The sequence below is a fragment of the Nicotiana tomentosiformis genome, chromosome 8 (assembly GCF_000390325.3).
Source record: "Nicotiana tomentosiformis chromosome 8, ASM39032v3, whole genome shotgun sequence".
Lineage (NCBI taxonomy): Eukaryota > Viridiplantae > Streptophyta > Magnoliopsida > Solanales > Solanaceae > Nicotiana > Nicotiana tomentosiformis.
In genome coordinates this window covers 130,523,939-130,537,377 of record NC_090819.1, presented here as the reverse complement: position 1 = coordinate 130,537,377, position 13,439 = coordinate 130,523,939, and the positions used below count along the sequence as shown (strand labels likewise).

The following is a 13,439-nucleotide window of genomic DNA, read 5'->3' as shown; positions in this document are numbered from 1 at the left end:
ATGCCAGACACAACTCACAAGAACCGCTGGCAATCTGCACCTACTTAGCTTAGCCCCATGTGCACGACACTTTGCAGCGCTACTTGTACGATGCCTCACAATTCCTTTTCCAAAAACCATCAGCCGCCACGAGCGAGGTCTCCTCCCAATTTTTCCCACAACAACCGATGGCAATCGGAATGTACTGAGTTTAGCCCCATGCGCACGGTACTTTGCAGCGCTACTTGCGTGAGGCCTCGCCTTTCCGTTGCCAAAAGCCATCAGCCGCCACGAGCGATGTTGCCTCCCGATGTTGCCCACAAGAACTGATGGCAATCGGCACGTACTTAGCTTAGCCGTATGCGCACGGCACCTTGCGGCGCTACTTGCACGAGGCCTTGCCGTTCCATTTCCAAAAGCCATCAGCCGCCACAAGCGATGCCAGACACAACTCACGACAACTGATGGCAATCGGCACGTACATAGCTTATCCCCATGCGCATGGCACCTTGCGGCACTACTTGCACGAGGCCTTGTTGTTCCGTTGGCAAAAGCCATCAGCCGCCACGAGCGATGTCGCCTCCCGATGTTTCCCACAATAACCGATGGCAATCGGCACGTACATAGCTTAGCCCCATGCGCACGGCACCTTGCGGCGCTACTTGCACGAGGACTCCCCATTTAGTTGCCAAAGGCCATCACCCTCCACGAGTGATGCCAGCCACAACTCACAACAACCAATGGCAATCAGCACGTACTTAGCTTAGCCCTATGCGCACGGCACCTTGCGGCGCTACTTGCACGAGGCCTTGTCGTTCCATTTCCAAAAGCCATCACCCGCCACAAGCGATGCCAGGCACAACTCACAACAACTGATGGCAATCGGCACGTACTTAGCTTATCCCCATGCGCATGGCACCTTACGCCACTACTTGCATGAGGCCTTGCTGTTCCGTTGGCAAAAGCCATCAGCCGCCACGAGCGATGTCGCCTGCCGATGTTTCCCACAATAATCGATGGCAATCGGAACGTACTGCATTTAGCCCCATGCGCACGACACCTTGCGGTGCTACTTGCACGAGGCCTTGTCGTTCCGTTACCAAAAGCCATCAGCCGCCACAAGCGATATCGCCTCCCGTTGTTGCCCGCAACAACCGATGGCAATCGGCACGTACATAGCATAGCCCCATGCGCATGGCACCTTGCGGCGCTACTTGCATGAGGACTCGCCATTTAGTTTCCAAAGGCTATCACCCTCCACGAGCGATGCCATCCACAACTCACAACAACCGATGGAAATCAGCACGTACTTAGCTTAGCCCTATGCGCACGGCACCTTGCGGCGCTACTTGCACGAGGCCTCGCCATTCCGTTGCCAAAAGCCATCACCGCCAGAAGTGATGTCGCCTCCCGATGTTGCCTACAATAACCGATGGCAATCAGAATGTACTGTGTTTAGCCCCATGCGCACAACACCTTGCGGTGCTACTTGCACGAGGCCTCTCCGTACCGTTGCCAAAATCCATCAGCTGCCACGAGCGATGCCCAACACCAGATGTACTACGAGCACACACGAGTACTTGCTGACATGCTTTGCGAAAAAACAACCAAAGTACAACTTAGCTAATACATTCACAAATGACTTTTAAACATTGTAAATGATATTTTTTACAAATAATAATATTTTTTATTATAAATATTTATTATAAATTAAAAAAATACCTAATAAATTACAAAATTTAAGAACATTATTATAAATATGGAAAAAACAATGGAGAAAATTTCCAATACATCTAGTAATAATATAACACATAAAATAATAAATATTTTATAAAAAGAGTACCATAAAAACTATTTCAAATTACAAAAAATGCATTAAATTTAATAATAAATATGTAAAAAATAGGTAAAATACATAATATTATTATAAAAACATATAGATGACCAACCACCAATAACCATGACGCCCCTTCATTGTGACAACCACCATAAGTGATTCCGATATCAAACCACCATCGCCAACCACCAAGCGTCGCACCAACCGTCGCCGGTCACTACCGCTTAAACCACCGCAATTTTCTACCACTGCCACCCACGACCACCAACCACCAACATCATTGCGCTTGACATCTTTTTAAATATTGGCTAGCACTAGACATGGTGCGACGTCGTGCTATGGCCACGCCCTTCCATGTCCTGTCATGTCGTTCCATGTCTTGCGTCGTGCCATGGCCATGTCCTGCCACGTCCCACGCCATGCCATGGCCACGCCCTGCCATGTCCCGTCATGTCCTACGTCATGCGATGGCCATGCCCTGCCATGTCTGATGCCGTGCCATGGCCACGCTCTGCCATGTCATGCGTCCTGCCATGTCCTGCATCATGCCATGTCTTGCGTCCTGCTGTGGCCATATCATGCCACGTCCGACGTCGGGCCATGGCCACGTACGACCATACCCTGCCATGTCCCGTCATATCCTGCATCGTGCCATGGTCATGTCCTGCCACGTCCAACGTCGTGCCATGTCCTGCGTCCTACTATGTCCTGCATCATGCCATGGCTAGGTCCTGCTACATCCAACATCGTGCCATGCCCTTCCATGTCCTGCGTCCTTCCATGGCCATGTCCTGCCACATCCGACGTCGGGCCATGGCCACGCACTACCACGCCCTGCCATGTTCCGTCATGTCTTGCGTCATGCCATGGCCACGCCCTGCCATGTCCTGTGTCCTGCCATGGCTACGTCCTTCTATGTCCGACGTCGGGCCATGGCCACGTACGACCATGCCCTACCATATCTCATCATGTCATGCATCATGCCATGGCCATGTCCTGCCACGTCCAATGCCGTGCCATGTCCTGCGTCCTTCCATATCCTGCGTCCTGCCATCTCCTGTGTCCTGCCATGGCCATGTCCTGCCACATCCGATGTCGTGCCATGGCCACGCCCTGCTATGTCCTGCATCCTGCCATATCCTGCGTCCTGCCATGTCCTGCGTCCTGCCATGGCCATGTCCTGCCACGTCCGACGCCGTGCCATGGCCACACCCTGCCATGTAATGCATCCTGCCATGGCCATGTCCTGCATCCTTCCATGACCATGACCTGCCACGTCCGACGTTAGGCCATGGCCACGTACGACCACGCCCTGCCATATCCCATCGTATCCTGCATCATGCCATGGCTATGTCGTGCCACGTCCGACGCTGTACCATGGCCACGCATTGCCATGTCCTGCGACCTGCCATGTCCTGCGTCCTGTCATGGCCATGTCCTGCCACGTCCTACGCTGTGCCATGGCCATGCCCTCCCATGTCCTACGTCCTTCCATGGCCATGTCCTGCCATGTCCCATGCCGTTCCATGGCCACGCCCTGCCATGTCCTGTGTCCTGCCATGGCCATGTCATGCCACGTCCGACGTCAGGCCATTGCCACGTACGACCATGCCCTACCATGTCCTATCGCATATTTAAGCCATCCGCAAAGGATTCTACCCGCCACTCGATGGAAATTGTACTTCAAGGCGGCCACCGCGGCTCTTCCACCACAATGACTTAGCCAACGACACGTGCCATTGGGGGCCAAAGGCCCCAACTGTGGGTCGGCAAGCGGACGACGGGCGCACGCGTCGCTTCTAGCCCGGATTCTGACTTAGAAGTGTTCTTTCATAATACAGCGCACGGTAGCTTCACGTCACTGGCTAGTCAACCAAGCACAATGACCAATTGTGCGAATCAACGGTTCCTCTCATACTAGGTTGAATTACTATTGCGACACTGTCATCAGTAGGGTAAAACTAACCGGTCTCACAAAGGTCTAAACCCAGCTCACGTTCCCTATAGGAAGAGCCGTCATCGAAGTATAAAAAAGCAATGTCGCTATGAACGCTTGGCTGCCACAAGCTAGTTATCCCTGTGGTAACTATTCTGATGCCTCTAGCTTCGAATTCCAGAGGTCTAAAGGATCATTAGGCCACGCTTTCACGGTTCGTATTCGTACTGGAAATAGGAATCAAATGAGCTTTTACCTTTCTGTTCCACATGAGATTTCTATTCTCGTTGAGCTCATCTTAGGACACCTGCGTGATCTTTTAATAGATGTGCTGCCCCAGCCAAACTCCCCACCTGACAATGTCTTCTGCCCGGATCGGCCTGCAAGCAAGCCTTGGGTCCAAAAAGAGGGGCAATGCCACGCTTCTGATTCACGGAATAATTAAAATAACATTAAAAGTAGTGGTATTTCACTTTCGCCTTTCGGCTCCCACTTTTACTACACCTCTCAAGTCATTTCACAAAGTCGGACTAGAGTCAAGCTCAACAGGGTCTTCTTTCCCCACTGATTCTGCCAAGCCCATTCCCTTGGATGTGGTTCAGGTGGATAGTAGACAAGGACAGTGGGAATCTCATTAATCCATTCATGCGTGTCACTAATTAGATGACGAGGCATTTGGATACCTTAAGAGAGTCATAGTTACTCCCGCCGTTTACCCGCGCTTGGTTGAATTTCTTCACTTTGACATTCAGAGCACTGGGCAAAAATCACATTGTGTAAACATCCACAGGGACCATCGCAATGCTTTGTTTTAATTAAATAGTCGGATCCCCCTGTCCATACTAGTTCTGAGTTGGCTGTTTGACGCCCGGGGAAGGCCCCCAAAGGAACCATTCCCAATCCGTCCCCCGGCCGGCACGCAACGACCTCCTCTCGCCGCGGGAGCAGCTCGAGCAGTCCACCGACAGCCGACGGGTTCGGGACTAGGACCCCCGTGCCCATCCCTCAGAGCTAATCCTTTTCCCGAAGTTACGGATCCATTTTGTTGACTTCCCTTGCTTACATTATTCCATCTACCATAGGCTCTTCACCTTGGAGACCTTATGCGGTTATGAGTACAACCGGGCATGGACGGCACTCGGTCCTTCGGATTTTCAAGGGCCACCGGGGGCGCACCGGACACCACGCGACGTGTGGTGCTTTTCTAGCTACAGGACCCTACCTCCAACTGAGTCGTTTCCAGGGTGGGCAGGCTATTAAATAGAAAAGATAACCCTTCCCAAGGACCCAACCGACGTCTCCGGACTTCCTAACGTTGCCGTCAACCGCCACGTCCCAGTTCAGGAATTTTAACCCGATTCCCTTTCGGAGTACGCAGGAAACGCGCTATCTGTCGGGGTTCCCCCGACCCTTAGGATCGACTAAACCATGTGCAAGTGTCGTTCACATGGAACCTTTCGCTTCTTCGGGCTTCAAAGTTCTAATTTGAATATTTGCTACTACCACCAAGATCTGCACCGACGGCCGCTCCGCCCTGGCTCGCGCCTAAGGTTTTGCAGCGACCGTCGCGCACTCCTACTCATTGGGGCCTGGCACTTGCCCCGACGGCCGAGTGTAGGTTGCGCACTTAAGCGCCATCCATTTTTGGGGCTAGTTAATTCGGCATGTGAGTTATTACACACTCCTTAGCAGATTTTGACTTCCATGACCACCGTCCTACAGTCCTATTCGACCAACACCCTTTGTGGGATCTAGGTTAGCGCGCAGTTTGGCACCGTAACCCGGCTTCCAGTTCATCCTGCATTGCCAGTTCTGCTTACCAAAAATGGCCCACTTGGAGCTCTTGATTCTTTGGTGCGGCTTAACAAAGCAGTCAAACCGTCCTACCTATTTAAATTTTGAGAATAGGTCGAGGGCGTTGCGCCCCCGATGCCTCTAATCATTACCTTTACCCGATAGAACTCGCACGTGAGCTCCAATTATCCTGAGGGAAACTTCGGAGGGAACCAGTGACTAGATGGTTCGATTAGTCTTTTGCCCCTATACCCAAGTCACACGAACGATTTGAACATCAGTATCACCGCGGGCCTCCACCAGAGATTCATCTGGCTTCGCCCCGCTCAGGCATAGTTCACCATCTTTCGGGTCCCGATAGGTATGCTCACACTCGAAACCTTCACAGAAGATCAAGGTCGTTCAGTGGTGCACCCCCGGGGGGATCCCACCAATCAGCAATGATTATCTTTTAAAGATAAATGGATAAAAGACTTAAAAAGAATCAAGTGTAATATTGAATTCTTTAAATGGTTTGAAATAACAAGACAGATTCCAAATCAAAAGGAATCTCTACAAATGATAGTTAATAAATGGTATACCAAAAACAAAGGTATAATAGAATCCATTAATCCACCCTTAGAAGAAACTCTAATACCAGTTCAAAGTGAAGTAATCAAAACTTCTCCTTTTAAAAGATAAAGTGTTCACAGTGGACCAACTAACAAAGATATTAATAAAATTATTGTACAAAATAATTACACAAACAATTTATTACATGTTGTTTCAAACCAATTAAAATATAATAATAAATTAGAAATCCCTACAAGATCCATACAACCTCTAAAGTTGAAGCACATCCATTAATAAAACTTCCAGAATTTTCTAAAGAAAAGTTTTCCGAATTAGAAGAAAAATTTGATTTTTCAGATAAACTTCTGGAACAAATCGAAGAAAGACTTAAAACAAAGGTAACAATCTCTAAACTAGAGACAACTTTTAATCAGGCTAGTACTAGTAAAAATACAAAAACAATAGAACTTCATAATTTAATAAAAAAATTAAGTTCTATTGAAAAAGAATACACTGTTTTAAGAACAAAAGAAGATTACCGTGGAAAAAAGGAAAAACTCAAAAAATTATTACAAAATTCCAAAGAAACTTTTGAAGCTATTAGTAAAATAGAAACAGTCTCCACAATAAAATCCATTGATTCTGAAATCAATAGAATTACTAATGATCCAAGACATTCTAATAAAAAGAATTACTATGGAAGAGCATCTTTCCCAGATGTTCAATTTGAATAAGATATCTATTTAACTAGTTCTAGTCATGAAGGAACCGGTATCACTGAATGGAATATAGATGGATTTGGAAAAATCCAAATCTATAAAAAATTACATGAAGTTGGTATTGCAGTAACTACCTATAAAATGAAAAAAAGCTTCGGATAAATATGCCGCAACATTAATAATTTCAGGATTTACTGGAATGTTAAAAAATTGGTGGGATAATTATCGATCAGAAGAAAATAGAAATTAAATTTTAGGAGCAACTACCATTGCAACCGTAATAAAAACTGAATTAGGGATGCAATTTGCAGAACAAAAAGTTAGAGAAGATGCTTCTGCAACTTTAATCTACTATATTGCTAAACACTTCATTGGAGAACCAAAACTTTTCCAAGACAGGAGTTTAGAACTTCTTAACAATCTTAACTGTCCAAAATTAACAGAATTTAGATGGTATAAAGATATTTTTATAGAAAAAGTAATGATTAGAGAGGACTGCGGTAGTGCTTTCTGGAAAGAAAGATTTATCAGTGATTTACCAAGACTATTTGCCGAAAAGGTAAGAACTAAAATCAAAGATAGATTTAACTGACAAATACCTTATAACAATCTTACTTATGGAGATTTAATAAGTTTTATTAACGTAACATATCTTGACTTATGTACAGACCTAAAGCATAAAAGTCTTATAAAAAAGACAGACTCCAATCCAAAACATAATTAGGAAGCTTCTGTCAAGACTTCGGTTTTAAGAAGATATTAAAATAAAATATTTAAAAGATTTAAAAAAATATCATCATTAATCATAAAAGAAATCATCATAAAATATAACCCTTTAATATGAAAGAGGTTATGAATAGATTTTCAATCAAAGATGATAAATCCACTATTCAACATCTGCAAACATAATTAAAATTTGTAAAAGATGAAATAAAATTGGTTAAGCTTAGACTTGACAAAATAAAAATGGAAAATATTACTAAAGAAGTATTACAAGCAGCCAATAAGAAAGAAACAATTGGTGAATACTTCACAGAAGATGATAATTCAAAAAATACTGAAGAATCAATTAGTGGTACAACTGTGGCAAATATTACTAAAGTAAGAACCCATAGTTATCATATTCCTATTACCTTAAAGGTAAAAGACATTACGATAAATAAATTAGCATTATTAGATTCAGGTGCAGATAGAAACTGCATAATGGAAGGAATAATTTGCACGTCAATATCGTTGCGGGCCTCCACCAGAGTTTCCTCTGTCTTCGCCCCGCTAAGGCATAGTTCACCATCTTTCTGGTCCCGACAGGTATGCACCCCTCAGGGGGATCTCACCAATCAGCTTCCTTACGCCTTACGGGTTTACTCGCCCGTTGACCCGCACACATGTCAGAATCCTTGGTCCGTGTTTCAAGGAGCCCATAGGCCAGCGTCCGGAGCGCGCAGATGCCGAAGAATGCCGTAGGCGCGTGCTGCCTACCATAATCAAGGAGACGGCATTCCACGAGCGTATCGAAAGCCTGGGCCATGGTCCACTCCCCGAGTTGATTGGCGGACCGGCTCATCACCGTTCCACATCAGACCGAGACACGCATCGCCGACCCCCATCCTCTTCCCTCCCGACAATTTCAAGCACTCTTTGACTATCTTTTCAAAGTCCTTTTCATCTTTCCCTTACGGTAATTGTTCGCTATCATTCTCTTGCCCGTATTTAGCCTTGGACGGAATTCACCGCCCGATTTGGGTTGCATTCCTAAACAACCCGACTCGTAGACAGTGCCTCATGGTGCGAAAGGTTCCGGGCATAACGGGGCTCTCACCCTCTCTGGCGCCCCCTTCCAGGGGACTTGGTCCCGGTCTTCCACTGAGGACGCTTCTCTAGACTATAATTCGGATGACGGAGCCGCCCGATTCTAAGGCTGGGTTGTTCCCGGTTCGCTCCCCGTTACTAGGGGAATCCTTGTAAGTTTCTTTTCCTCTACTCATTGATATGCTTAAACTCACCGGGTAGTCCCGCCTGACCTGGGGTCGCAGTCGGAACTCCTAAGCGCAATAAGGGTTGGGGAACCCAAACGTGCTACGGGTTGGAGACGCGACATTACGAGAGTTGAGTTTCAACCACCACTTGCCGTGACGTCCATCGTTGTGGACTCGCATATAGGACAACCGCGCGCTCAGGGAGCATGTGAGGCCAGTATCCATCCCACGACACCACCATGACCATGTTTCAAGGCTCGGCGTGTGGGGGCAACACGATGCGTGATGCCCAGGCAGACGTGCCCTCGGCCTAATGGCTTCTGGAGCAACTCGTGTTCAAAAACACGATGGTTCATGGGATTTTGCTATTCACACTAAGTATCGCATTTCGCTACGTTCTTCATAGATGCGAGAGTTGAGATATCCGTTGTCGACAGTCGTTTGTGTTTCAAAAGAAGCACAAGTCCCCCGCGCGCACCGCGAACGAGGCGTGAGAGGCGGGCTTTCAATTTAGTATTCCTTGGCACATTCTGCACTGGGGTTCATTAATCACCCATCATGCACACAAGCGAGCGCGCTGGGGATAGGAGGGAGCCACACGGATAGAGGACGAAGCACCCTGGCCGCACCGCTCCCCAGTTCTTAAACAAGTTCGCAGGTCCTTCTGCTTTGCAGGTTTCGACAATGATCCTTCCGCAGGTTCACCTACGTAAACCTTGTTACGGCTTCTCCTTCCACTAAATGAAAAGGTTCAATGGACTTCTCGCGACGTCGTGGGCAGCGAACCGTCCACGTTGCCATGATCCGAACATTTCACTGGATCATTCAATTGGTAGGAGCGATGGACGGTGTGTACAAAGGGCAGGGACGTAGTCAACGCGAGCTGATGACTCGCGCTTACTAGGAATTCCTCGTTGAAGACCAACAATTGCAATGATCTATCCCCATCATGATGAAATTTCAAAGATTACCCGGGCTTGTCGGCCAAGGCTATAAACTCGTTGAATACATCAGTGTAGCGCGCATGCGGCCCAGAACATCTAAGGGCATCACAAACCTATTATTGCCTCAAACTTCGCGGCCTTAAAGGCCGTAGTCCCTCTAAGAAGCTGGCCGCAAAGGGATACCTCCGCATAGCTAGATAGCAGGCTGAGGTCTCATTCGTTAATGGAATTAACAAGACAAATCGCTCCACCAGCTAAGAACGGCCATGCACCACTACCCATAGAATCCAGAAAGAACTCTCAGTTTGTCAATCCTTACTATGTCTCGACCTGGTATGTTTCCCCGTGTTGAGTCAAATTAAGCCGCAGGCTCCACTCATGGTGGTGCCCTTCCATCAATTCCTATAAGTTTCAGCCTTGCGACCAAACTACCCCCGGAACCCAAAAACATTGATTTCTTATAAGGTGTAGGCGGAGTCCTAAAATCAACATCCGCGAATCCCTGGTCGGCATCGTTTATGGTTGAGGCTAGGACGGTATCTGATCATCTTCGAGCCCCCAACTTTCGTTCATGATTAATGAAAACATCCTTGGCAAATGCTTTTGCAGCTGTTCGTCCTTCATAAATCCAAGAATTTCACCTCTCACTATGAAATACGAATGCACCCGACTGTCCCTGTTAATCATTACTCTGATCCCGAAGGCCAACGTAATAGGACCGAAATACAATAATGTTATCCCATGCTAATGTATACAGAGTGTAGGATTGGTTTGAGCACTCAAATACTCTAAACTCGTAATGGCCAAGTAACAGTGCCGGAGGCATGACCCGGCAATTAAGGCCAGGAGCGCATCGCCGGCAGAAGGGACGAGACGACCGGTGCACACCTAAGGCGGACCGACCGGCCCATCCCAAAGTCCAACTACGAGTTTTTTAACTGCAACAACTTAAATATACGCTATTTGAGCTGGAATTACCATGGCTGCTGGCACCAGACTTGCCCTCCAATGGATCCTCCTTAAGGGATTTAGATTGTAGTTATTCCAATTACCAGACTCATAGAGCCCGATATTGTTATTTATTGTCACTACCTCCCCGTGTCAGGATTGGGTAATTTGCGCGTCTGCTGCCTTCCTTGGATGTGGTAGCCGTTTCTCAGGCTCCCTCTCCGGAATTGAACCCTAATTCTCTGTCACCCGTCACCACCATAGTAGGCCACTATCTTACCATTGAAAGTTGATATGGCAGAAATTTGAATGATGCGTCGCCGGCACGATGGCCGTGCGATCTATCGAGTTATCATGAATCATTGCAGCAACGGGCAGAGCCCGCGTCGACCTTTTATCTAATAAATGAATTCCTTCCAGAAGTTAGGGGTTGTTGCATGTATTAGCTCTAGAATTACTATGGTTATCCGAGTAGTAGATACCATCAAACAAACTATAACTGATTTAATGAGCCATTCGCATTTTCACAGTCTAAATTTGTTCATACTTACATATGCATGGCGTAATCTTTGAGACAAGCATATGACTACTGGCAGGATCAACCAGGTAGCATTCCTCATTGACGTCTATGCCGCATGAGCATTGCTGGCCCAAAGGGCATGGCTAAGTCTAAGACGAGCACAACCGTCATTCGTAAGGAGCATTCTTTGGGAAGATATGAGCCAATGAAGACCCCATGCCCATTACGTTTACCGAATCCGAGAGTATGAGCATACTAGTCATGGACCTAGACATCGCATGAAGAAGCGAGGATGACGTGGGACACAACTGCAGCTTTTGGTTCACCCCGCGCGTCGAACGCGAGGGGCGAAAGTTAACCGATTGTGCTTGATAATGCTTGGGCATTGGTTTGCAACACAGAAAACCGATGCCAAACAATCCTTATTTGCGCTTATGCCATGACTGAGATCGCATGCGGTCTAGGACATCGCTGCACAAGCAGAGATCTAACCTAGCCATATAAACCGAAAACCACTCATATGCCGCACGTACATTTTTCTCGCCGATACATGCCGACAACAACCCCAACACGCTGTCACGACCCAACTGGAAGGTCATGACTAGAACTCGGGCCATACTTGCCGAGCAGCAACGTACATTTTATCTAACCTTCCTTATTATCTTTAAGGGCCGACAAGACCAATATAAATGGTAGATATGGATCATGAACATCCAACAATGAAAGATAATGTCATGAACATACGTAACATGGGACGACAAGACTGTCAAGAAACTATATATAAGGTACGAGCCACCATGGTGCCATGAAAGACTATACAATAAAAATCAGCCGACAAGGCATTCCAAACCATACATGAGTCGACACCTGTCTATGAGCCTCTAAAAGAACATAAGTGCTACAACATTGCCGGAACAGTGCCCCGACATACCCATAATGTCTATAACAAAAATGCATACCAAGACCACGGCAAGTCCGGAGAAGGGATCTTGCCAATAACCGCTGAACCGGATAGCCTACTGTGATGGGGGAGCTGTGTCTGCCCGTCTATCAGGACCTGCAGCACGACATACAGCATCCACAAATAAAAAGGACGTCAGTACGAATAAAGTACTGAGTATGTAAGGCAGGAAAGCATAAGTAAGAACAATAATGTAAACAGTGATAGGGAATATACAACCTGTGACATCTGGGTACCTCTGAGGGCTACTGACATGAAATACATGATACATACATATATATATACATAAACTTTTAAAACATACGCCTTTGTGGGCATCATCATCATCATATCGTACCCGACCATAATAGGCTCGGTAAAACGTACCCGGCCATCATAGGGCTCGGTAGAATCGTACCCGGCCATGTGGAGCTCGGTAAAACCCAACTGATCAGTGGTTGCACAATAGGTGCCATACCCGGCCGACTATAGCGCGGCTTGGTAGAGTAAAATAGATACATATATATGATGCATGCTGGACTCATTGGAATCACATTTTGAACCTTTCGGAGTGACGTAAGGTCGGTATCCTTCGTACACGTTATTAGGATTAACTCTTCATCAAGAATCTTATAAGAATCAGGAACTACCAACAACATTGATAATATAAGAATAAGAGAAGTAACATCAATATCAATCGTTTCATAAGAAGGGCAGCAATGTAAGTACTGCTAGCTTCTAAGAGTAAAGTATCTTTGGGAGCTCGTTCATTACATTATGTACAATCGGAGTCGTGCAAAATAATGAAGGGGATAGCCTCACATACCTTGTATATACTGCCCAACCTCAAGCTATGCAAATGTCACGACTCCTTAGTCTACAATAAGATAAATGACACTATCATTATCGTTTAAGCGTCGTAACTATTATGTATCGACCGCAACCTATTTTACGATGAAACGGACAGCACCTCCCCTATTTATATGACTTCACACAAGTCAATACAACCACCAAACAGCCCAAACAACATCATTAATAATCATATTGAGCCTCCAAAACAGTCCACCAACTAACAACATTACTACCAAGCCTTTCGATATATATTTCACAAGTTCTAGCATCAACGACTTAGCCACAACTTGGATAATCTTAAATATATATAGAGTAAGAGGCTCCTTACCTTTAAACAGAAAGAACAACTCCAATTTGACCTTTATTTTCCACGAAATATCCCTTCAATTCTGCCACAAGAACAAGGAAGCGAAACTAGCAATTAATTCGGGTTTTTCGGCAC

General features: G+C 46.3%; 1 non-coding gene and 1 pseudogene across 1 annotated transcript; both read right to left on the bottom strand.

Moving 5' to 3' along the window:
- Window positions 1-3,414: 3,414 nt before the first annotated feature.
- Window positions 3,415-8,847, bottom strand: LOC117276514 (28S ribosomal RNA; annotated as a pseudogene).
- A 229-nt stretch (window positions 8,848-9,076) lies between these two features.
- LOC117276513 (5.8S ribosomal RNA) lies at window positions 9,077-9,232 on the bottom strand. Its single transcript, XR_011410771.1, has one exon. It is a non-coding gene; the product is annotated as a 5.8S ribosomal RNA (ribosomal RNA).
- Window positions 9,233-13,439: the final 4,207 nt, after the last annotated feature.